Source organism: Phascolarctos cinereus, unplaced genomic scaffold (assembly GCF_003287225.1).
Source record: "Phascolarctos cinereus isolate Bilbo 61053 unplaced genomic scaffold, phaCin_HiC Scaffold_2;HRSCAF=192, whole genome shotgun sequence".
NCBI classification, from domain to species: Eukaryota; Metazoa; Chordata; class Mammalia; order Diprotodontia; family Phascolarctidae; genus Phascolarctos; species Phascolarctos cinereus.
In genome coordinates this window covers 141,529,854-141,553,142 of record NW_027555625.1, presented here as the reverse complement: position 1 = coordinate 141,553,142, position 23,289 = coordinate 141,529,854, and the positions used below count along the sequence as shown (strand labels likewise).

At 48.1% G+C, this 23,289-nt stretch overlaps 1 protein-coding gene and 1 long non-coding RNA gene across 8 annotated transcripts in view; one reads left to right on the top strand and one right to left on the bottom strand.

Moving 5' to 3' along the window:
- PEBP4 (phosphatidylethanolamine binding protein 4) overlaps positions 1-23,289 on the top strand; it is a 264,107-nt gene that overhangs the window by 206,512 nt on the left and 34,306 nt on the right. The gene's annotated exons all lie outside the window — the stretch shown is intronic.
- The window catches only part of LOC144455812 (uncharacterized), a 92,150-nt gene that overhangs the window by 46,833 nt on the left and 22,028 nt on the right, over positions 1-23,289 (bottom strand). Inside the window, exons 2-3 of one of the 2 annotated variants that reach the window (XR_013484605.1) lie at positions 9,412-9,493; positions 8,906-8,969 (exon numbers count right to left, since the gene is read on the bottom strand). This is a non-coding gene — a long non-coding RNA (uncharacterized LOC144455812). The remainder of the gene's footprint in view (positions 1-8,905; positions 8,970-9,411; positions 9,494-23,289) is intronic. The other variant, XR_013484604.1, reaches the window with a different exon arrangement.

Here is a 23,289-nt window from a genome sequence, read left to right as displayed (position 1 = left end):
GTAGTTTGGGTCATGCCCGTGGTTGTGGCAGTGGCGCTGGTGGTGTCAGTAGACCTGTGGCTTGGCCCTGGATTGTGGGGAGAGTGAGAGGGTGGGGCCCGGCCCAGGGAGGAAGCTGTGAAATCTGTCCAGCAGAGGGTGTGAGAATCACCTACGAATCTAGCCACGGTCCCCTTAGCAGCGGAGCAGATCCGGGCTCAATCTGTTCTAATTACTCACTGGTTTTGACAGGGAGTAGATAGCCAGGTTACATAACAGCCTCCCTCTGCAGTGCCCTGCTAGGGGAGGGAAGCCATTCAGAGCTAGCTTTCTCTCTGGGGCCTGGGGTCTCTGGAAGTGGGCAAGGGGCTTGGGGCTTGGGGCTGCCACTGCTCCCCTGTGATACGGTCCTGCAGCAAACACACCTCCTTTCCCCAACTTCTCCAGTCCTGCATGACAACCACACGGCCAGAAGGAGGCACCAACCCCATGTCTCCTGTCCAAATCCCCCACTCTTCAGTCAACTGCGTGCCAATTCCCAAGAATAGCCCCTGGTCTAAGACCCAGCGGCTGGAGACTTTTGTGGTGGAGACATGCTGCAAAACGGCCGAGGATGTTTTCCCACTGAGCCTTGCCTCCCTCCATCCGGGGCCACGTTTCTGTACCTCAGCTCAAAGGCGATGATAACTGAGCGGCACTTTTGTACAAGGTCCTCTGCTAGTCTCAGGGAGGACGCTAAGAAGCGGTTGACCTTGGACTAGGGCCCCAGCTTGGAATTACATTGTGTTTTTCTGCCAGAAAGCTCAACCCACTTTCACAGAAGATCTCTAAGCAACTGGCTCTGCTTCCTCTTATGGGCATCAAGAGCCATTCTTGTGGCTAACATCAGGGCAGTCTGAAAGCTGGCTGAGACATGCTCAGCATAAGCTGACCCACCAGGCCAGATTTGCCTATTGATTTGCTCAATGAGGGCAAGAATCAGAAATGTTTTGTAACATTAATGATGTATTTGGGTGGTGATGACGGTGACCATGGTGAGGATGGTGGTAGTAGTGGAAACAACGGCTGATCTAACAGCCTCAGTGTGGCCCCATTCCCCAATAAAGTCATTCTATCTTTTGACCTGAATAGCACTTGTACAGCTCACTACAGACAACAGTCTTCAAGAGGCAATTGTGAAGAGTCACTCAGGTTGTCCTCTTGCCTCTCATGAGTATGGCCCCACTTCATCATCGCTGGGTCAAGAGACTTTTCTTCAATGACACTATCTTCCTACTGTGCCTGCTGACTTTAGTGGGATCTGAAGTCTAATAGAGAAGCCCCCCAGCCCTGACCCCCAGAGGGATAGTGGTGATAGCAGCTGCCACTTCCACAACCGCCAGCGTGATCCTCACTACTTATTGGTCCAGAGGAACCACACAATGGTTGTGGTGATGTTTATAGTTGTGGCCAAGGCGATGGTGATGGTGATGAAACTGGTGATAAGACTGATTAGGGACAGGACCACTGACCCTGGGGCTAATGACAGGGATGGCTGGTGGTGGCAGTGGCAGTGAAGGTGTGGCAAATACATCTTCCACTAGTAACTGAGAAGATCTGTTAAAATCTTGAACAGTCCCTACAATAACATCACTCTGCCTTGATCGCTGTCAGAGAGGTGACAATACATAATTTATGTTAGTAAGTAGATAATATAAGGTAGGATGACCTCCACTGAGCAGGCCAGGAAAATTATATAAGTTCCACATCCAGAGACAAAACTAGGAATTTCTTTTCACCAGAGTCCAAAACACCTGGAGAGAGAGAGGGCGGCTGATGGAGAGATGGTACAGAAGACAGTCACTGTACTGTGGCAAGGGGAAGGGGTTACGACAGCTATACAGAGGACAGCACCAGGGAGGATTCATTTGCACCTGGAGAGACATCCTCAAGAGAGGCCAGCACCTAGGGCTGGGGGATGTGGGAGAAAGTGGAGCCTCGGAGTGGAACATTACTGTGATGGGACCCAGATTAGAGAAGGGCAGGAGCTAGGTCATGCCACATGATAGAAGCCAGGAGAAAAGTGGCAGAGACAGTGTTTCCCTCTAGGAAGAAGTAACTCTATCCTCTAGAAGGGACTAGAGATATTTTAGCCTGAAGAAGAGAGGGGGAAGATAGCTCTCTTGAGGCACTGTACTTTCAGGGTTATCTATCCCAGTGCAGTCAAATAGAAACAGGGCCACTAAAACATACATAAAGGATCCCTGTGGGCTGCAGATTGACTTAAAAAGCCACATATTAACATTATCGATGTTCTATGTTTTATTTTTAATTATTCTTTTTGTTATTTTTTTACTTATTTTGTTAAATATTTCCCAATTACATATTAATCTGGTTTAGTGTGTTTGACCCGTCTGATCCAAGGATAAGAGATTAACCTAATTTTGCTTGGCCTTACAAGTAGGTGGAATATAAGTGGATATGTCAGTTCAGGGAAAAACTAACTAAATATTAGAGCTATCCCAAAGTGGAATGGGCTGCCTCTAGAAGTAAGGAACTTCTCAGCAAGACAGTACTTTAGTGGAGCTCAAGATGACATCTTGTCAGGGCTTATTTAAAAGAAGATTTGTAATTAGTAGGGATTAAGGTGGAAGGTTTGTGAGATCTCTTCTAACTCTGGAATTCTATTATCTTGCCTAATCCACAACTCCCCTTGGTGGGGGTGGGGTGGGGAGAGAAACCAGCTCACAATCAGATTCATCCCCCAAATGGAGAAATTATCTCAGGCTACCTACTGCCTTAAAGCCTTAACCAAGATTTAAACTCATGGCCCTCCATGCCCACCCCACCCACAGCCACACCACCCCCACCTACTTACTTTCCTGTTTCTCTCAATCTCCACTCTCGCCAAACACTCTCACTCCAACATCCACCCCTCTTTCGAAATGACAACCTCTTCCTCTCATCTGAGACACAGTGAGTCTAGGCAAGGTTCTATTCATTTATTCGTTTAAAAAAAGAGAGTCGTCATGATATAGCCATGTATTATTATAAGGAACAAATATCATCTGAGTGATCCAAGTTAACTGTCTGGTGCTAAGCTTGCTAAGTCTATGCAAGAATTTGTGATGGGTATGGAGAGCAAATCTAAGCATAGCATAGCATACAGGCAGATTTTATAGAATTCCAATAATCCCCTCAGCTGCAATTCTACAGGGAAGTCAGATGAAGAAAAGAGATACTCTCAAGAATGACTTTCTGCTATTACTTCGTTTCCTTTTTCTTATTCTCCTCTTTTATTATAAGGAATTATTCTCTGGGAGGGGGAAAGGAGGAGGGGGGAGAGAGATCTTGGGAAATGCAGGTGATGTAAAAGCAAAAGATACCTATTTAAAAAATTTATTTTTGAAGAATGACATTCTGATAACACAAATACAAATGATTTAGATGAGGTGGAAAACAGGAAGCTGTTTGAAGAACTCGTTGCCCTACTGAGATATCATAAAGCACGTGCAGAGGTTTTAAAGGAACAAAGGATGAGAAAATGAGAAAGAAGAAAAATAAGAATAACATTGGGATTCACGGGATCAATGTCAACTTTTGGAAGGAAGCATATCTAATGAAATGACAAAAAGACTCTGGCCTGGGCCTTTCTCTGCTTAACATTTTTAATAACAACAACAACAATAATAATAATAATAGCTATCATTTATATGATGATGTAAGACTTACAACATGCTTTACAAATAGTAACTTGGGAGGTAGGTGCTATCATCGTCCCCATTATGCAGGTGAAAAAGTGAGGCAAACAAAGATTAAGTGACTGTGACTTTGATAAAGACATACAGCCGTCATCCAAGCAATCAAAAAGCATCTACTCTGTCTCCTGTGTGCCAGACACTGTGCTAACCCTAATTCTGGGGTGTGAGAAACGTCATGCTAATTGAAGGGGCAGGTGAATGAAGCTAGGAGGAAGAATAGCTACACTGTCGGATAATAGTGCTCGGATCCTAAGGAATCTCAGTAGGTTAGAATAATGGGCCCAATCCAATGAGATGAAACTTAATTGGGATACACTGGTTCAAAAGCAACTTGTGAAAAGAGCCTGTGGCCCTTAGTGGACCATAAACTCTATGTGAGTTCACAGTGTGACATGGCAGCCACAAAAGTGAATATGACCTCTTAGTTCAACACTGCAGAGAATCTTGGTTTCACCAGTGTGGGGGCTCTCTCCATGTTACAATGGGAGATGGTCTTCGAGAGTCACTGTCTGTGATCAATCTGGTTATAAACCTCTCCAGACGTAGCTAGACAATTCTTCTGATGACATCCACACTCAGAGCTCTGCCTGCTTGGTAGAGGCTGCCAAAACTTGAACTTTGCTGGCATGACCTTTGAAAACCCACAGTCACCTCCACCCCACAACAAAGCAGAAAGAAGTGTGGAGCTCAGTGATCTCAAATGTGCTTTTAAGTTATATTAATAAAAGTATAGTATCCAAACTGTTCTCTGCCCTTATCATGTTGCATCTGGAATGTCATGGTCAGCTGGGCCAACATATTTTTGAAAAAAGAAAAAAAGAAATGAATGAATTAACAAAGGAATGAATGAAGGAAGGAATGAAAAAGCATTTATTAAATAGTTTCTATTTACTAGGAAGCATGCCAAGCCCTGGGGATATAAATACAAAATGGCAGACAGTCCCCACCCTCAAGAAGCTTATATTCTCCTAGAGTACAGAGAAGTGACAGCCAGGGAGGGATATTTTGGTCTGGCAGTCACAGAGACGTTGATTTTATCCACAGGGCAGTCAACTGATGTGCCCTTTCCAAAGCAATAGTACTGTTGACTTTATTACTATGCACAGAGATAGAACTAGAAGACAGAGGGTTATGGTGAGCAGGGGATCTTGAGGTGCCAGGACAGGTGGCAACGTGGCTGGGGTTGGTGCACCGTGAAGCAAGATCTTGTCTAGATATACTGGGTTCCTATTCACTGAAGCATCAGCTTCAGAGTGGAAATTCCAAAGCTAAGTAGATTAATTTCCGCAGGGTCTGGGGAGCATGTATTACAGGGATCCAACATAGATAGACAGAATGGAGGATTTCAGAGGTCCAGCACACAGGATGCTGATTCAAGTGGTGAGAAAATAGCATCAATGGCAGGGCAGACTGCAAGACAGCCTGGGGGGGGGGCAGTAATAAAAAGACATAGTCTGGTCTGGTCTGGGTTTACCGAAACTCAGTGTATTCTCACTCAAGACACTGACACACTGGGGTATGTCCAGAGGCAGGGAGACCAGGATGGGTCATAGGATCAGAAATATGAAAACTGGAAAGAAACGTGAAACTGAAACTTAGAAATCCTCAGGTCCAGCTCTGTCACTTGCTACTAGTGTTCCGGTGGGCAAGTCACAGCTGCTCTGGGCCTTTACACAACTATGAAATGAGGGGGTTGGTTTAGATGATTTCAGACTCCAATTTCAACCCACTTTCTGCTGCAAAGAGGGACCTAAAAGCCAAGCCATACAAAGACCTGGGAAGAAACTAGAAATGTTTAGCCCAGAGAAAGGTGGACTTCAAGGGCTGCCTCGTGAAAGGAGGATTAGACTTGTTCCTCTGGGCCCCAGAGGACAGAAGTGGGAGTAATGGGTGGAAATTGTGGAGAGGTTGGTTTAAACTACATGTAAGGAGGAAACTGTTTAACAGTGGGAGCTGTTTGCATTGGAATGGGCCGTCCAGGGAGAAAGCATGTTCCTACTTACTAAAGGCCTTCAAGAAGAGGCTGTTTGACCACTTATGAGGATGTTGCATGCTAGCTCTAAAGCAGATGACCTCGAACCCTTCCTCCAACCCCCCCAACCCTCCCCCCTACCCTCCCACCCCCAACTCTACTCAGATTCAGGTCTGGCTCCTCAGCTCCGAGGCTTCCTTAGTTGTCAGGGATTGAATCCATCGACCAAATAATCTTTTCCTCCTCATTGGGGAATGTCTGTTTTCTTTCCCAGGACCACACCATGGGGCTGGCCTGATTCCATTCAGCTTGCAAGTCCTCTAGGTTTAGGCCACTGTAAATTTTTAGGTGGAGCTACCTCAGCCAATCAGGAGGTCCACGGCCGCTTTACCAACTCCTGCATGATCCCTGCCTCCACGGACACAGTGTCCATCAACGGGACGTGACAGAATGTGTGTTCATCATACATGTTACTCTCCCAGCACATCATCGAAAATTCACAAATAATTCACAGAAATCCATGTTGCATTCTGCCACAAGCTATCCCTTTTCCCCTGGCCTTTGCCCTTAATCTGAAAACCAGCTTCCAGTCCCAGGCTACTTACACTTGTGCCCGAGACCTCTTGGGAGACCTTATTTTTTCCTTTTCTTGATCATATTTCTGCCCCCTTTTTAATCTTTCCTTCCCTATCTTTTCCCCTAATGGGACTGAAGCCCAATACATACGCTATATGGAAAATGCAAACTCAGCTTTGGAGCTGAGGGGTGGGTAGGGGGGGAGGATGGCAGGGAGAGGGAAGGGGTGTGGCCCTGGCTGACCAGGGACAGATGTGTTCTATTCCCTCTACAGCTGTGAGAGCTTCACATCTGCACTCACTTCCTGTCTTCCAGCTCCGGCCCCTCACACGTCCCACGCAGGGCAGGGGTGGGGAAGTCTGGTCTGGAGAATTTCACCTCGGTTTGAGAGCCACTGTCGAGCTGCCAGCAAAATCCCACCAATAAAACAGCAACCTCCCTGCCAGAGACCCCCCAGCTTCCCTTCTGCACCACCCGCAGCCCCTCCTCAAGGAGTGGTGGCTTTTACTCTGGCCTTATTCTCCTCCCCTCAAGTGTCCATTTGAGAGACTTCTGACCCAACTGGACCGTGAACCTTTTGGCAGCTCTAGCTCCCACTGAGTCCCAGGGCTTACCCCTACATAGAGAACCAGGAAATGCAACTGACCACATAGCTGTCCACGTAGAACAGATTCTCAGCACCCCGGGTTTGGTTTGTTTGTTGGGTGTGTTTATTTGTTTTTAACAAAACAGAAAGGATCATTTCCTTCGAGAAGACTAGGTGTCTTCGAGGGGGAAAAATAAAGTTTTAAAAAAATGAGACTTGAGAGCTATGTGAGATGTCACAGTGAAAACTCTATCCCAGCTCCCTGCCAAATGACAAGGCTTTGGTTTGAGTTGAGTCAGAACCCGGCTTTGTTCAAAGCAAATGGGAAATTCCCTGGGCAGCTTATCTGGGACCTGGCAGGCAGTGATAATGGTTGTGGCCCTTTACTTTCAGGATCCAATATGAAATCCTTTGTTTAGCATTTAGAACGCTTCACAACCCGGCCCCTTCCCACCTTTCCAGCGTCCTTAAACTTCGCTCTACAATCTAACCGTACTGGCCTACACACAGCTCTCCCATCTCCTGCCTCCACACCTTTGCCCTGGCCTTGTCTCCCCTCCCCCCCCATGACTGAAACACTCCATCTCCTCGCCTCTGCCTCTTAAAATCTTTGGCTTCCTTTACGACTTGACTCCAATTCTACCTTCCAAAAGAGGCCTTACTCAGTCCCCTCAGCTGCTAGAGCCTTTTCTTCTAAGGTTGCCTTCTCTCTATATGTATCTTGTAGGCACGGAGTTATTTACATATTGTTTCCCCAATAAGAATGGAAGCTGGGCAAGGACTATTTTTTACTTTCTTTGAACACTTAACATGCTTACAACAGTACCAGAAATATGGTAAGGGCTTCGTAAATGCTTACTGGTCTATTGGTTTCAGAAAGCACCCTTACTCACTGGTGCTATGGGACTGACCTGGACATCCTCAACCGTTCTTTCAGGGTGGGCACGTGATGGACATGGGACTCCGATGACAGTTGCCCAAGGACTAGCACTAAGCCACAGCCAGGATTCAGGGGACTGGCCAATAGCAGCCACCCAACATTAGGAAACTTTCTTGAGTTAATTAGAACGTCCCCATCACAGGAAAGTAAAGGCTGCTGCCCTCCCCACTCTGGTGGCAACCTACCTTTCTAGCCTCATCTCACCTCATTCCTTTGGCAGATGCTTTATTCCGGCTAAAGTGGCCTGCTTGCTCTCCCTCATACACGTGGAACGCTTTCCCACTTCCATGCCTTTGCTGACTCTACACCCCGCACCCGGAGTGGCCCATCCCGCTCCCCGTCTCTCTTTGTTGAACTCCTAGCCACCTTCATGACCAAGCTCAGCTAGCACTTCTTCCAAGAATCCTTCTCTGAGGGGACAGCTAGGTGGTGCAGTGGATAGAGCACCGGCCCTGAAGTTCAAATCCGGCCTCAGACCAAACACTTGACACTCACTAGCTGTGTGACTCTGGGCAAGTCACTTAACCCCAATTGCCTAAAAAGGAAAAAAAAATAATCCTTCTCTGAAAAAAATTTTTGGAAATTGTATTTCCTTTCTCAAATCTTTGTCTGTATATCTCGTGTGTTTATCATGGTCTATTTTGTGGTATTGCTATTTCTCTGCATGCACCATACCCTTTCACTCAAACCTTCTGAGGACAAGGACCTGCCCTGTATACATTTTGCATCTCCCCTGGTACTCGGCACAGTACTCTGCACATAAGAAGCACTTCATGAATGTCTAATTGAATTGGGGGGATGAGGAAGAAGTCGACATCTTCACTGTTTGGGAAAAAAACCCCCACTATAACAACTGACATCAACATAGCACAAAGTTTGCAAAGCATTTTACATTATCTCATCTGAGCCTCAGGACCATCGTGGGAGGTAGACGATGCCGTTATTGTTATTTCCATTTTACAGATATGAAAACCAAAGCTCAGAGAAGCCAAGTCACTTGCCTATCATCACACAAGTAGAAAGTGTCTAAGGTGGGATGGAAACCCGAGTATCTCCAGATTGCTTAACATTATATAATAAAGAAAAGAAGGAAATGTGTATTAAGTACTTACTGTGTGCCAGGTACTGGGCTAAGTGCTTTACAAAATCTTATCTCACTTGATTCTCACAATGACCCTGCAAAGTAGATGCAATTATGATCCCCATCCTGAAGAAACTGAGGCAAATAGAAGTTAAATGACTTGCCCAGGGTCACACAACCAGTACCTGTCTGAGGCCAGATTTTAACTCAGGGCTTCCTGACTGCAGGCCCAATGCTCTATCCCCCTGTGCCACCTAGCTCCCTCATGAAACAATGGAAAGAGCTGGAGTTCTGCTGTTAGAGGTGCAGGCCTCGGTGTGGGATGGGGGGTGGGGGTGGGGAGTTGGACTGTGTGACTATAGAGAAATCACTTACTCCCTCTGTGTCTTAGTTTCACTACCTGCAAGGTGAAAGATACTGAACCAGATGATCTCCAAGGTCTTTTCTACATTTAAATCTTATGACATAGATTTTCCTTTTTTCATAAAGGTCAGGAGAGAAACACTTAGCGAAGGGTATCTGGGAGAATCTTTCTACCTGGTTGTTGAGAGAGATGGTCAGGAGAGAAGCAAGAGCTGGTCTGGAAGCCCGGATACCACAAGGCATTCTTTCCCTGTAACTGTTGGTAGAGTAGAAAGCATGGGGTTAGGGCTCAGAAGACCAGGTTTCAAGTTCCAGCTCTGTGGATTCCTACTTTTAACCAGAACAATGCACTGGGGAATCTGTGATGTGCTTTCCTAGATTCTGTGATTCTATATATTGGCCAACCCTGCTCACCTTTCACAGTCCTATCACCCCATCACCGCCTCCACATCTCATTACACACACACACACACACACCCCTGTTCATATGTATATGTCCCTTTAAAAAAGCAATGTGGTTGTCACAAAAGATGCCTTGTTCACTGATGGTCTTTATTCAGTACTTCAAGTTGCACCCTTTGTGCCAGCTGCCATAGGGTGGCCAAACAATCCTAGATTTTTGGTAGATTATTTTATTGTTCAGTCTCTAAAGTTTTTGGTTAGATTATTTTATTTTTCAGTGTCTTAGACTAAGGACTGAAATGGTCAGAACTAGGCATTAGGAAGATTATTTTGGCAGCTTTATGGGAAGATAAATTGGAAAAGGGAGAAATTGGAGGAAGGATCAATTTGGAGTCAGTCCTGAAGTCAAGAAGACACATCTTCCTGAGTTCAAATCTGGCCTCAGATACCTACTAGTGGTGTGACCCCGGGCAAGTCACTTAACCATTTGTGCCTCGGTTTCCTCATCTATAAAGTGGGCTGGAGAAGGAAATGTCAAACCACTCCAGTATCTTTGCCAAGAAAACCCTGAATGGAGGTCAGATATGACTGAAATGAAACAACAATCCAGAAGAGGGATGTGAGGGCTTGATGTGAGTGAAGAGGAAGGAATGGAAAAGCAGCCAAACAGGCATATTACCCCATCCTATCTGAATTAACTTGGACTCTTTGAGCAACGGAAGGCAGGATTCCTCCCCTCTGCTTTGAGATGGTCATTTACAGTTTTGTGGTATCAACTAGGAAACACACACACACACACACACATCTGTTTGACAACCAGCCTCCTGTCTTTGGGATACCTCATCTTTTCCATGCCAGGACTTTCTTCATCTTTTGAAGAACCAGTTGAACCCTCGAATCTATTAACTTTGACCAGACCTCCACGCAGCTCTGGGAAAAAGGGGAAAGAGCCAATTGGCTCCTACTCTCTGTTCAGGGCTGAAAACTCCCCTTTTGGACACCCTGGACACAGATATTCCCTGGGACCAGACATACTGCTTCCTGCTGTTAAGCCCCCAAGATGAAGCAGAGAGAATGAGAAAGATGATCTTTGGGCCACTCTCCACCAAAGAGTCCTTGGACCGCACACCCGAGCCAGTCTCTGAGGTTTGACTATCTCTCTTCCTTTGCTCTCCGAGGACCTGGGAACTCAGAATGGTTCCTGTTGCCCTCCCCACTCCATACACATCGCTGCCAAAGAAAACAAACCTTGCCTTCCCTGGAAGCAGGAGGACTAACCCTGAGGCCCCCGTAACAGATCCCCCAAAACGGATTGCACAACACAGCCCTCTGAGTTGGACTACAAGTTTCAGACAAAGAAGGTGTGTCGGAGCTGAGAGCATGCTCCTGCCCGCTGCGTGGGCGTCAAGTTCAATGCCTTCTTGTCAACACTTGAATGTGTTGAACATCACTCACAAGGGCATTCTTTAAGAAACCTATTAAGTTAATTACCCAGGCATTTTTTTTCTCCTCCCCTCCTCCTTATGCATCTCGTACAAAATTTGGCTTTCTCCCCTTCTGAGATACTTTTGATGTAACTCCTCTCCCCCCTCGGCAGAATGACATTTTGTTTATTTCTCTAACAGTTCCAGCCCTGGTGGTGGGCTAGCTTACACATTGGCGCTTGGGTCTCAACCGTGTTGGGGGACTTGATCCCAGAAACCTGGAAAGGAGTTAAAGTGTGGGGCACAAGCGGGGCCAGTCCTTAGAATCATCGCTTGAAAACCCGAGGGGACCTGAGAGATCTAATCGCAGAATGTTAAAATGGAGGTCAGAGACTGTCTATTCCAACCCATTCCCGAAGAAAATCCCCATTGTGTGTAATACCCCCTACACAGAGGTCAGCCAGCGTCTGTTCAGATCCCTCCAATGAGAGGAAATTCACCGTCTCCCAAGCCAGCCCGTTCCACTTTTGGACAGCTCTGATCATCAGGAAGGTTTTCCTGACATCGAACCTAATTTGCAGCTTCCACCCATTGCTTCTAGGACCAAACAGAGTAAATCTAATCCCTCTTTCACAGGACAGTCTTTTAAGTACTTAAAGACAGCTCACCTGTTCCTCCTAACTTTTCTATTCTCCTGGTTAAACCACTCCAGTTGCCTCTCCTCATATGCAATGGCCATTGTGGTTGCTGTCATTTTAGTGGTAAGGAAACAGGCCCAGAAATGTGTCAAACATCACTCACAAAGGCATATAGGTAAGAAGCAGGAGAGCCCTTTGGCCTTGAAGAATCTGGTGGGTTTTTCATCACACTATACACATCTTGGTTCCTCTTTCTAACTGTTCCTTCAGTGGAAAAGGAAAGGACATATCCATCCATGTTTTGTTGTTCAATCGTTTCAGTCATAGCAGACGCTTCATGACCCCATTTAGGGTTTTCTTGGCAAAGATACTGGAGTAGTTTGCCATTTCCTTCTCCAGCTCATTTTAGATGAGGAAACTGAGGGAAACAGGGTTAAATGACTTGCCCAGGGTCACACAGTTAGTGTCTGAGGCCAGATTTGAACTCACAAAGATGAGTCACCCTGCTTTTAGGCCCAGAATTCTATCCACTGCACCACCTAGCTGCCCGTAACCATTTTAGCAGAGAAATATGTATGAAAAGAGCAAAGAAAGAATAATAAAGTATGATTTTTTTCTCCTTCTTTCCTACTCTCCTCCACCCCGGTAGGAGAGTGGTAGGAAGCCCTACCTAGGAGGATAGTTGGTCAATAAATCAGTCAGTCAATGAGTTGGTAGTCATTAATTCAGGGCTGGGTCACCCAACTCCACGTGGATTTTGGAAAAACCCTGCCCAAGATAATTTACCAAATCCCACTTTTTTTTTTTTGGCCCATCCTATTCCTACTTCTAAAAAAGAAGCGATAAATTGACTGCTGCAGATCTATGTCCCCTCAGCACTCCACAGATGCCCTCCAATTATACATCTGGGCATCATAGGTGAGAACTGCTTGAAGAGGGGGAGACGGAGATGGCACAGACTTTGCCCCAGCGTCTTGGGCAAAGTGACCTACTGAGGCTCTATCCCTTGGAGGGACATCCCCTGGCCAGTTCTCAGAGCCTGGCTCTCAGCAGCTCTGACAAGCAGGCAGGGGGGAGTCTGTGCCACAGAAAGCTGATCACATGTCACTTAGGGACAATGTAGTAGGGTAAAGTGGCAGACAAGGGATGCTGGACCAAAGGAAGAAAGCAGAGCCTCTGCAGAAGCCGGCTGCATGAATAATGATGATGTGCTATATGGGAGAGTCCCGGCAGGGGCCGGGGCATCTCAAAGATAGTTGTCACTCAAGTCTAGAGCTGAAGCAAATAGAACTAGGAGAGATTCAGAGAGAAGGGATCCACCCCTTTCCCCACCCACCTCAACCATTCTTTCCTTAGAAAGTCTTTCCTCATCCTGCCTTCCCCTTCCCCCAGGATAGCGCTATATCTCCTGCCTGCCTCAGATTACTTTTATTTGCTTACCTATATACATGTTGTATCTCCCCAGTAGAATCGAAGGTCCTTGTAGCAAGGAACTGTTTTGCTTGTTTCCAGCACCTAGCCTGGTGCCAACATAGTGGATACTTAGTAATTGTTTGGTGAACTTCAGAATTTAATTTCTTGGGAAATGGAAGCCACCAGCCACAGAATGGAAAAAATTCAGAATACTCGATCCACCCAAACCAAGCAGAAATCTCCATGTACTTGTGGAAGTGTTAGAGAAGATTTCCTATAATGCCTTTATATCTTCCCCAGAGTCAGTACCAGGGCAGAAGCCCTTAATAGGTTTTGCACATAGAAGGAACTTTAAAATATTTGTTAAATTTAATTGAAATGAACTGGAAACAAGGAACAAAGCCAGGGCTATGTGGAATACCCATCCATCTTTCTTCCTCCCCAACCCCCATCCCCATCTCCATCTCCTTCTCCAGTTCCAGCGCCTGACAACTCCCCAGACAGGATTTTCTCACTCTAGAAATTTAACTGATCTCAGCAGTGAACCCGCCCCCAAAAATGCCCAGACTCTCCGTGGGCTGAGCTAGCCCCAAAAGGCATGGAGACATTAGTCTGGTGAGCCTTCTTCATGGAATCTGATGGATAGAAGATACCCTGAGGGGTCATTTTGTCCAGCTCCCTTCCTCTAATCTGTTTGACATCTAAGCTATCCTAGACCCACAGTTGCCTCTCCTATTGTCATGAGGGTATAGGGGTGGCAGGGGAAGAGACCTCCCTAAAAAAAATGGACCAGGGTGGGGATGCTGAAGATCCTCCTCTGGGACATCTTTTCCTCCAAGTCTGATCTTGTTCTAAGGAAGCCCCACGTGCTCTTTCGGAGTGGTGTCCAACCACAACCCAACCGACCCACTCCCTCAGATCCTCGTTGGCGAGCAGCCCGATGCCCCTGAATCACTCCTAGCCTCTCACTCCAGCTGACCACATTACCTCCGTCCACCTCAACAGTGGAAACTGTTGGCAGAGTGCCCAAGGCAGAGAGGGTGGTGGGGACTTGTAGACTGGACTCATGAGCTCTGTGTGCCCTGTCCCTTAGGGCATCAGGCAGTTTCACTCTGATGAAATAGTATACCAGGCGGGTGCCACGACCCAGGAGGAGACTCCATGCACCTCCTGGGGTAGAAAAAGGAGTCACTCCCTATCCCCAGAGCTTTGGCCACATTCCGGCAAGGAATCTGGGCTCTTCTTGTGGCACAGTCTCCTCCACTCCCTGCTCTAGTCTTGGAGATACCAGCATGTCTGAGCAACCCCTAAGTATCCGCTTCTCGACAAGACATCAGAGAGAATCTGTCCCCAGACAGGATGATTTGCTCCTGGCAGGGGGCTGAGAGATGGTAGGACAGCAAAAGATAATTTATCCCCCCTTCTCTGCCCCCTCCCCAAAACACATATACCTCACCACTCTAGGATGTGTGTGAGTATATTTCCCTAGTTGCTCAAGCTGACTGTGTATCTAAGCATTGCATAAGCCAGGCTAGGATCCAGGGTGAGAAAGACATGTTCCCTCCAACATCATCTCTCTCTTCTTTCTTCAGCACCCTGGCCCAAGGGTGTGTGCGTGCTCATTGCTGTCTCTTCCGGGAGACTTTTATGGAAAAAAAGGAAGTCTGTGGCATTGTTGGAGCAACCTTGGCAGGAGATGAGGGCTGTGTGCCTGCCAGGAGCCAAGTCAGGCTGCAATGCTTTCGGTCATCATGAAGGCTTTTAACCCTTTTCCCAGTCCAAGGCAGGTCAGCAGGGCATGGGGAGACTGTACTGGGTCAGACTGGTGAGTAGAACCTAGCATTGTCACAAGTCACCATCGTGTGTGTGTGTGTGTGTGTGTGCGTCTCTCTCTCTCTCACACACACACACACACACACACACACATGCACCCCACTACCACCACTAGCAACAACAAACAACATCCTGTGCACACTCATATTCACACTCCTGCCCTAGGAAAACCATAGCCCCATAGTTGGCCTAGGTCTGCTTCCAGCACACTCCAGTTCTTAGAATCATATATTACTGGGCTGGACAGGATTTAAAGAGATCATTTGATCCAGTCCCCTGCCTGGAGGCAGATAAGATATTTTTATCCTCATTTTATAAAAGAGGCAACTGAAGCTCAAAGAGATTAAGAGTTTTGCCCAATTTTGCACAGTTATTTAGTGGGGGAGTGGCAGGGGAGGGGAGGTGGGAAACTAGTACCAGATCTCCTTTCTACCCGTGTAGTGCTTTTCTATGTCCTCTCTTCACCTTGCACACAGAGGAGAGAGGAGGGGAGGAAAAGAGAGGAGAAGAGAGGGAGAGGAAGAGGGACAGGAAGAGGGACAGGAAGAGGGAGAGGAGAGGAGAGGGAGAGGGAGAGGGAGAGGGAGAGAGGAGAAGAGGAAAAGAGAGGAGAAGAGAGGGAGAGGGAGAGGGAGAGGGAGAGGGAGAGAATCATTCTTCTGCTCTTGTCTTCCTGTGAAGACGGTGGAGATATGACTAACTTCCTCAGACTCATATCTCTCCCAGAATCTCCTATCTGTCCAACTCCACTGGAGGTAGGGCAGGAGACAAGAGAGCATTGACTAAGAACACTAGAGAGCAGGAGCTCAAGATATGTTCACTCTCCAAATGAGTTAATTAGGTCATTTATTCAGCAAATATTAAGTGCTTACTGTATAAGCTAATGTCCCAGAAGCTCATGTCCAACTTGACTTTCACATCATAAAGCCTGTGCTCTCTTATCTCACAGCCAGGAGGACCACTGGGGAAAACAGAAGTATCCCCTCCCCTCTTCTCTACATTCTTCCTGCATCTCCACCCCTACCTCTGTTGTCCCCTAACAATGTGGCCTCACAGAAACTAATAGAATCAACAACTCTGTGACGATGAACATCTCCAAAGAGCATCGGTTAAGTTAAGCACTTCCTTAGCAGGTGGCATCAGCCTGACACTTTTTAGCCTTAAATGAAGTGGGCACCACAAAAACCCTGAATCTGCAGGTCCCAAAACACATCCCTCCTGGCCTCACATGTTTGTCCCTCTTCACCTTTCATATCCTTTCCTTCTCTTCACTTCTCCTCTTCTCCTGTCCTACTCCTTTTTTCCACATTACATTCCTCTCCCCCTCTCTTCTCTTCCTTCCCATTCTCTCCTTTCCCTTCCTCTCCTTTCTGCTTCTTTCTCCTTCTCTCTTCTCCCTTTTCTTCTGCTTTTGGCCATTCTTTTCTCTTAGTCCCTTTCCTGTTCGATTTTCTCCATTCCTCTTTCCTCCTCTCCTCTTCTTTCCCTCCCCTCCTCTACCCTTCCTCTTCTCTCTACTCTTTTAACTTTGACCTCTCTCTTTTTCTTCTTCCCTTGTTTAGTATTCTTTCTCCCCTCCCCTCTTCCTCCCTTCTGCTCCCGTCTTCTCTCCTTCCCCATCCTCCTTGCTCCTCTCTTCTTTCCTTCTCTCTCTTTTCCTTCCTGCTATTATTCTCTTTCCTCTTCCCTCATGCCCACTCCTCCTTTCTCCTTGTTCTCTTCCTTTCTTCTTTTCCCTTCCCTTTTATTTACTCCCTTCTTTTCTCTTTCCTTTTCAGCCCTTTTCTCCCCTCCTCTCCTCTCCTTTCTCTTTTTCTGCCCTTCTCTCCTCTTCAGTTCTTTCCCCGCCTTTCCTCCTCTCTAGGTTGTGGGTTGACTTCTAGCTCTGGTTGTAGGTGTATTGTTACTTTAATGCCCTTTAGGACACTAGTTGGGTGAAGCATTTACTTATCACCCACATCAGTAATCATTCTGTCCTCCATCCCAACATTCCTTGCCTACCTCTATGGCTTAGCTGAATGACTTGGGATGGGATGGGATGGGTGGAGTGGATGGAGAACCCTCCGTCCCTTTGTCTCTCTATCCCCAAATCTAGAGTTGAGTCTAAACATCAAATTGGTCTTGAGAAGAGACGAGATTAGTCTGGGCTGACATTCACCCAATCTTTAATGTCTTTGTGGATTCCCATGAGCTTGAAACTAGGACAACCAGGACATTTTAGGAAGAAGAAAGTTTATTCTTCCCTCTCAGAATAGTCCTTGTTGATACAGCAACCTTTTGTTAATGGTGCAATGAGGTTTGACGAGCTATAATCAACTGAGCAGTTTCTAGCTCAAGTTAGAGCCAGATGGGTGGCACAGTAGATAGGATGCTGGGCCTTGCAGGCAGGAGGACATGAGTTCAAATGTGGCCTCAGACACTTCCTAGCAGTGTGACTCTGGCAAGTCATTTAAATGAGATAATATTAGTAAAGCACTTAGCATAGTGCCTGGCACACAGTAAATGCTTGTTTCCTTCCTTTTCCACTGATTTGCTATGTGACCCTGATATTATTTAATCTCCCTTGGTCTCAATCTTCCTAGCTGTAAAATAGGAGTGATAATATCTGTATACTGCCTTAGAGAAGGGGACACAAAAGTGAAGGCAGGTAGTACGGGGAGTTTACACACACACACACACACACACACACACACACACACACACACACACACACACATTTAACTTTCCTGTGTCCCAATTTATCTTTGGATTACCTACTTCTCACAAGTCATAAAGGACTAGGAGATTTAGATGGGGAAACTGAGACCATAAGGGATGAGTTGACTCATGCCCAAGTCTCATTGCCACTGGCAGAATGAGTCATGGTGTGCAGATGGTGTGCTCTGACCAGAAAGTTAGAGTAGGGCATCCTGGAAATACCTGGGAAATGGTGCCATCCGGGTTTCTTCTGTCTCTGTTCCCAATGACTTTGGGCTCCCCCCAAGGAATGACCCCCATCTCTGATCACTCAAACGTTCTACTGTGCTCCCAGTGGGTTTTCCGAGCTCGCAGTGGCTCTGGTTGCTCATTTTATTCTGACTTCCTTTTCCCATGAATTCAAATTTTAAAAAACAAAAAGATAAACAATGAAATAACAACCTGAGTAGCTCATCAACCTAACCCTGGGAATGCAGAGGTGAGTATCTCTTTAAAAATATTCCCTGCATGGTAGGCCATACTGGCCTGCTGCCATAGTCCCTTGGGCTGTGATCTCATCGGGCCTTGTGAGCTAAGCTTGATGAGGCCTGGCCAGCCCTCTGGATGTTAGACCTCCCAAGCAAAATACAGGTGCTCTGGGTAATTCAGACTCACCCTAAGTCTGGGTCTGGCTGGGCCCCAGTGCTAGATGTGACACAGATGGTTCAGTTAGTGCCCTCTCACTAACTGGGCAGGGGAGAGGGGAGGTGATACAGCCAACAGGTGCGAGGCACCCTTTTCCCAACTGGCCATGCTGACCTCAAGAATCAGGTTGCTTATGGCACCAAGCTGGCCCCAGGTCCTCTGTCCAATCCCAGGGCTGCCCCATGTCCCACAGCAGCTACTTCAGTGCTAGGGAAGGGATAAAGAAAGGCAGCCTCTGACTATATGGTCCCCTGGTAGACCAGCCAACCGTGCTTCACCTTCCTCACCCCCCACTTCCCTGCCCCACCCCCAGCCTATTCAGTTTGGGAACTGGTGAGGATGAAAGGGACTGCATTAAGTGGAGGGCGGTTATTAGCCTGTTTTATGGGCATGCAGATATTCATTAGGGCCCTAAACCCAGTCATTAGAGGGCTGTAGCAAGAGCTCCAGGCTCAGTCTCCTCTATAGCAGAAACTGAGCAGGGTTACAGGTTTCCCTCACAACATGAGTACTGAGGAGTGGAGTTTTCCTCCCCCGGGGGCCCTAGAGAAGGGATGGTGGCTTCGGTTCCCCAGCCTCGGAGATCCTTCTGCCCCACATGAGCTGCCCAAGGGTTGGGGGAAAGAACACAAGCCTGGAGATCGGAAGGCTGCTCTTGTCCTACTGTGTGACCTTGGGCAAGTCATTTCACCACCCTGGCCCTCGGTCTCCTCATCTGTAGAATAAGGATAAGAATATTTGTACTCTCTACCTTACAATGATGCTGGGAATAAAGTGCTTTGTAAATATAATATAATAGTCCAAGAAGCCTGTTTTCCTTCTTCTCCCCTCCTCTTTAGGAGGACAAAGGAGCTAGACAGCAAGGGCAGGGGACTAGGTTCAGATGAACGAGATGGGGAACCCTATCTTTTTCAGGAACCTGTGTTTCAGGGTCCAAGCTCAGCAGTGGCTGGTGTGGCCTGGGATAAGCTGCAAATACATCTTGTCTGGTATATTCTTTGCCTGACCTTCTACCACGTTGGCAAGCTATCAAGGGCTGGAAATTCAGCTCGTTGTGACATGGTGTAAAGAACACAGGATTTGGAGTCAGAAGATCTGGGTAAATCCCCTCAGCCCTTCAGGTCTCAGTGTAGGGGGTTCTCTTCCAACTCCAACCATCCCCACCTTCTAGGTGTACGAATGATGGGGTGGGGAGAGACAGGAGCATCAAAGGTAAACTGACAACTCAACTTCCAGCCCTGGAGAGGGAGCGTCAACAGCTTCATTGACAAAAAGTGATTTTGTAAGACCTCAGGAAAAATAAGTAGAAGAGGCAATGACTGCTTTAACAATTATCCCCCCCCCCCCCCCCGCCAACTCAGGGACCACAAGGAAGTGTATCACTCTGCCCTAGGGTGCCCTCCCTCCCCCTGACAGGGATGTCCTTCCACATCCTCAGGCCAGCCCCTCGTGCATGACCAATGACCTAAGGGCAGAGGTGGGAACGAAGGCTCCCCCCTGGCATACACACACACACACACACACACACACACACACACACACACACACACACACACACATACCATTATGCCTGGAAGTATTAACATTAATGGGCTGTCAGTGCGGGAGTTCGGGGCTGAATGGAGCGTGGCCGGACCCCACCGAGAGGAGCATGGGGGGGCTCCAGAGCTGACAGCCTAATCAGTTGTCATTTCATTAACGGCCTCTGGCTTCTGTGCCGCAGCCACAACCACCGAGGCAATTAGTGGCTAACAACAACAACCAGAAAAAAAAAAAAGTTCTGGGGAAAAGTTTGTCTCATCTCCCTTGGTAGAACCGGCCTGGCTTCCAAGAGGCTTCCTGGAATCCCAGAATCCTGAGGCTAACAAAGCCTTCTGAGGACGCACCTGCATCACCCCAGCCAGATGGGCGGGTCCCTCTCCTATCATAAACCATCTCTAGGTTGAGGTCACCTCTGCAGGAGGCTGAGCGAGAGCCCAGGCTGGGGGGCTGGGAGAGCTGGCAGAGGGGCCAGGCCAAGACTAACGAATCTCTCCACACCCTTCTGTGGCTCTCCTGGGCTACCACTCCATCCTCTGGCCTCCTTTCCCTGCATGCCCCTGGGTGCTGTCACCTGGGATGGCTCCCTCCTCCCCAAGGTTGTGCAAAGGTTCATTTCGACATGACCAGCACACTGTTGACACTCCCCATCCAGGTTTGGAAGCTGAGTTGTCAGTCCACTTCTGTGCTCTCGTCCTCTGTCCTGGGAAGAACGGAGGCTAAGGCTCAGGGCTCTGACCTCAGTGGCGCAGCCCCAATGACTTCCTTTCTTCTTGCGCCTATGACAAGAGTCCTGGGCAAAAGCCTGGGGCAGGCACAGGATCACAGAGCATTAGGGGACCAGAGACCTTCATCCCTACTGTCCACCCCCTCCTTCTCCCATCACCTTCTGCTAAGGAGCAGGTCAGGGCACTTGCTGACCCCTAAGAGATCCTGGAGTATTTCATAGGAGTCAGACAGCACCATAGCAGTCATCTAGACCAACTCTCTCATATTAGAGATGAGAAAAACTAAGGCCAGAGAAGCGGAGACTGGGATTTGAACTCGGGTCCCCTGACTCCAAGTGCAGTGATCATTCCACGTACCCCTCTGGAGTTGGGGTGGAGTTTATTGGTCTCAATCTCGGTTGTGTTTTCGTTGCAGTTGCCAAACTCCCCTGAATGGCATTTGCCTGCTAGGCACAATAAAAGTGATGCAACCAGGTGAGAGCCAGCCCAGATCTCCAGCAGTCACTCAGGATATCACCAGATCCAGGGGCCTTGCAATTGGGTCAGGGGTGAGGGGACACTGGAGGCCTAGCAGATGGGCTCAGGATACCACCTGGACTCTGGGTGGCAGGTTGGGAGATTGCTACATTCAGGCGCTGAGAAAGGGGAAGGAGGAAAAGTCACCATGAACGAGACCCCTAAAATAACCAGGACTTCCCCCTCCATGTGAACCTGTGACCTCACAGGAGGCAAGTGTACTCCCACCTCATCTCTGTCCCTCTTTATATGGCCACTGAAGTCTCCCCCCAGGGAAGGGTAATCGAGGGATCTCGACCACACAGGAAGACGTATTCCCCAGAAAGATCCCACTCACCTGAGGCAGTCCACATAGAGGTTCTGGGAAACAGTATAGACTTCTACAAAGAGGAGCCCGTAAAGAAGCTTGCTTAGCATTCCCCCCCACCACGCGCACAGAGGGGATCCACATGATAAGCGTTACCCTCAGGACTGGCAGAAAGTAGGGGAGAAGGCTTTCTGGTGAGCTTGGGGCCTCTTACCCAATTCCTCAACTCCGCTGTCTCTCATCACTGCCTTCCATCACATCCCCACCAAAAACTCACGTGGCTCAGAACAGTGGGTGATGCCACCTCTCTGTGGCTGCTTTTCTTGGCTCACAGTGGATACAGATGGGAGGAGACAGGCAGAGAAGGGCTCTTGTCTACCCAACCCAGCCAGGGGCCCTGACCCCTCCAAATCCCCTACCTGCAGATGACTTATTCCCTGGCACCCAGTCAGCCCAACCCATCTAAATGACCTGACCTGACAGAGACAGGGAGGGCTCTCCCCAGTGCAGAATCTGAATGTGGTCCTTTCACTAGTACCTAGGCCATGGTCAACCAAGGGGTCCAGAGAATCTGGAGGCAATATGACGACTGATACCCAGAGACCCAATGCCCTATTCCCACCACCAGCATGAGACATTCATAGTCCAGCCCAGGGTCGCCCGTCACCAAGGAAGATTGAAAAAGGACGAGCTGCCAAAAAAGACCTATTCCCTTTGTCACTTGAGGTCAGCTTCATCGGAATGGAGGCCTGTAGCATTTCTGTTTGTCTCATTTGAAAAGGGTTTCACAAGCCCAGCCTCCAGCCCTGCCAGCCCCTCGTTTTCTGTCAGGATTCTGGGGCCCCCCCACCCCAACCCACCTGACCAAAGTTCCCTTCTCCCCAAACTGAGCCCTCTCCCCTCTTTGGCAGGCAGTTCCTGGTGGAGGGAGGGCCACGTAGATGGGACATGCCTGATCCAGAGAGGAGGAGAAAGGAGGCCCAACCAGGGATCCTAGGGGGAGCCCTTGTCCATTGAAGGGCCTGGGGGTGTCAAGGATTCAGAACCATCAGTCCTTCAAACTGCACAGTTTGGTTTTCCCATCCCTCTATCCCTACTCAGAAGAGCAGGATAAGGATGGTGGTAAGGGTGGGGGAGGATGGCAGGACATCACACGGCTGGAAAGCCCCAGAACAATATGTCTTCGTTCTAACCTCTATGCCAGTGACCCAATGGATATATGTTTTGGCCTTCTGCTGAACCCCTGGGTGGAGGCCTTCCTTGGTGTCAGACATCCCTAGGAGGGGGAGACGGAGGTGGGGGGGACAGAAATAAGCATTTATTAAGTGCCTACTATGTGCCAGGCACTATGGCAAGTTATGTTATTAAGCTCGTTACAAATATTATCTTATTCATCTCTAGTGAGATCTTGTATTGTTCTGGAAATAGTCTGGTCTATTTAATCCTGTGTGGGGAAAGCAGAGTTGTCCAACAGGCCACCAGACAGAAGGCCTGCCTGTAGAGAGCAAATGTGCCCAGAGGCCAGTCATATAATCTATGCCTTTTGACCAGTGAGGGACAGGAGGGAAGGAGAATCATCTTGACCTGCCTGGAAGATCTGCCTAATGGCATGGTATCCTGGGCATCTTCCAAGCCTACTTAATGGGGGGATTCTCTCCAACCTGGTCCCCTCAGTATTTGAGACCCCAAAGAACCAAGGTTGTCAATGTCACCCATGGATGGTCTGGCCAAGGGACGTAGAGTACCAGCACAGAATCTCCTGAGCCCCCATGCCAGATGGCCTCCAGAGCTACATGGCAAGCTCTTTGCCAGATGGGCTCATCAGGCTGGGCACTCTCCAGGCTCAGCCCCTCTCCTATCCCACTCCCAGA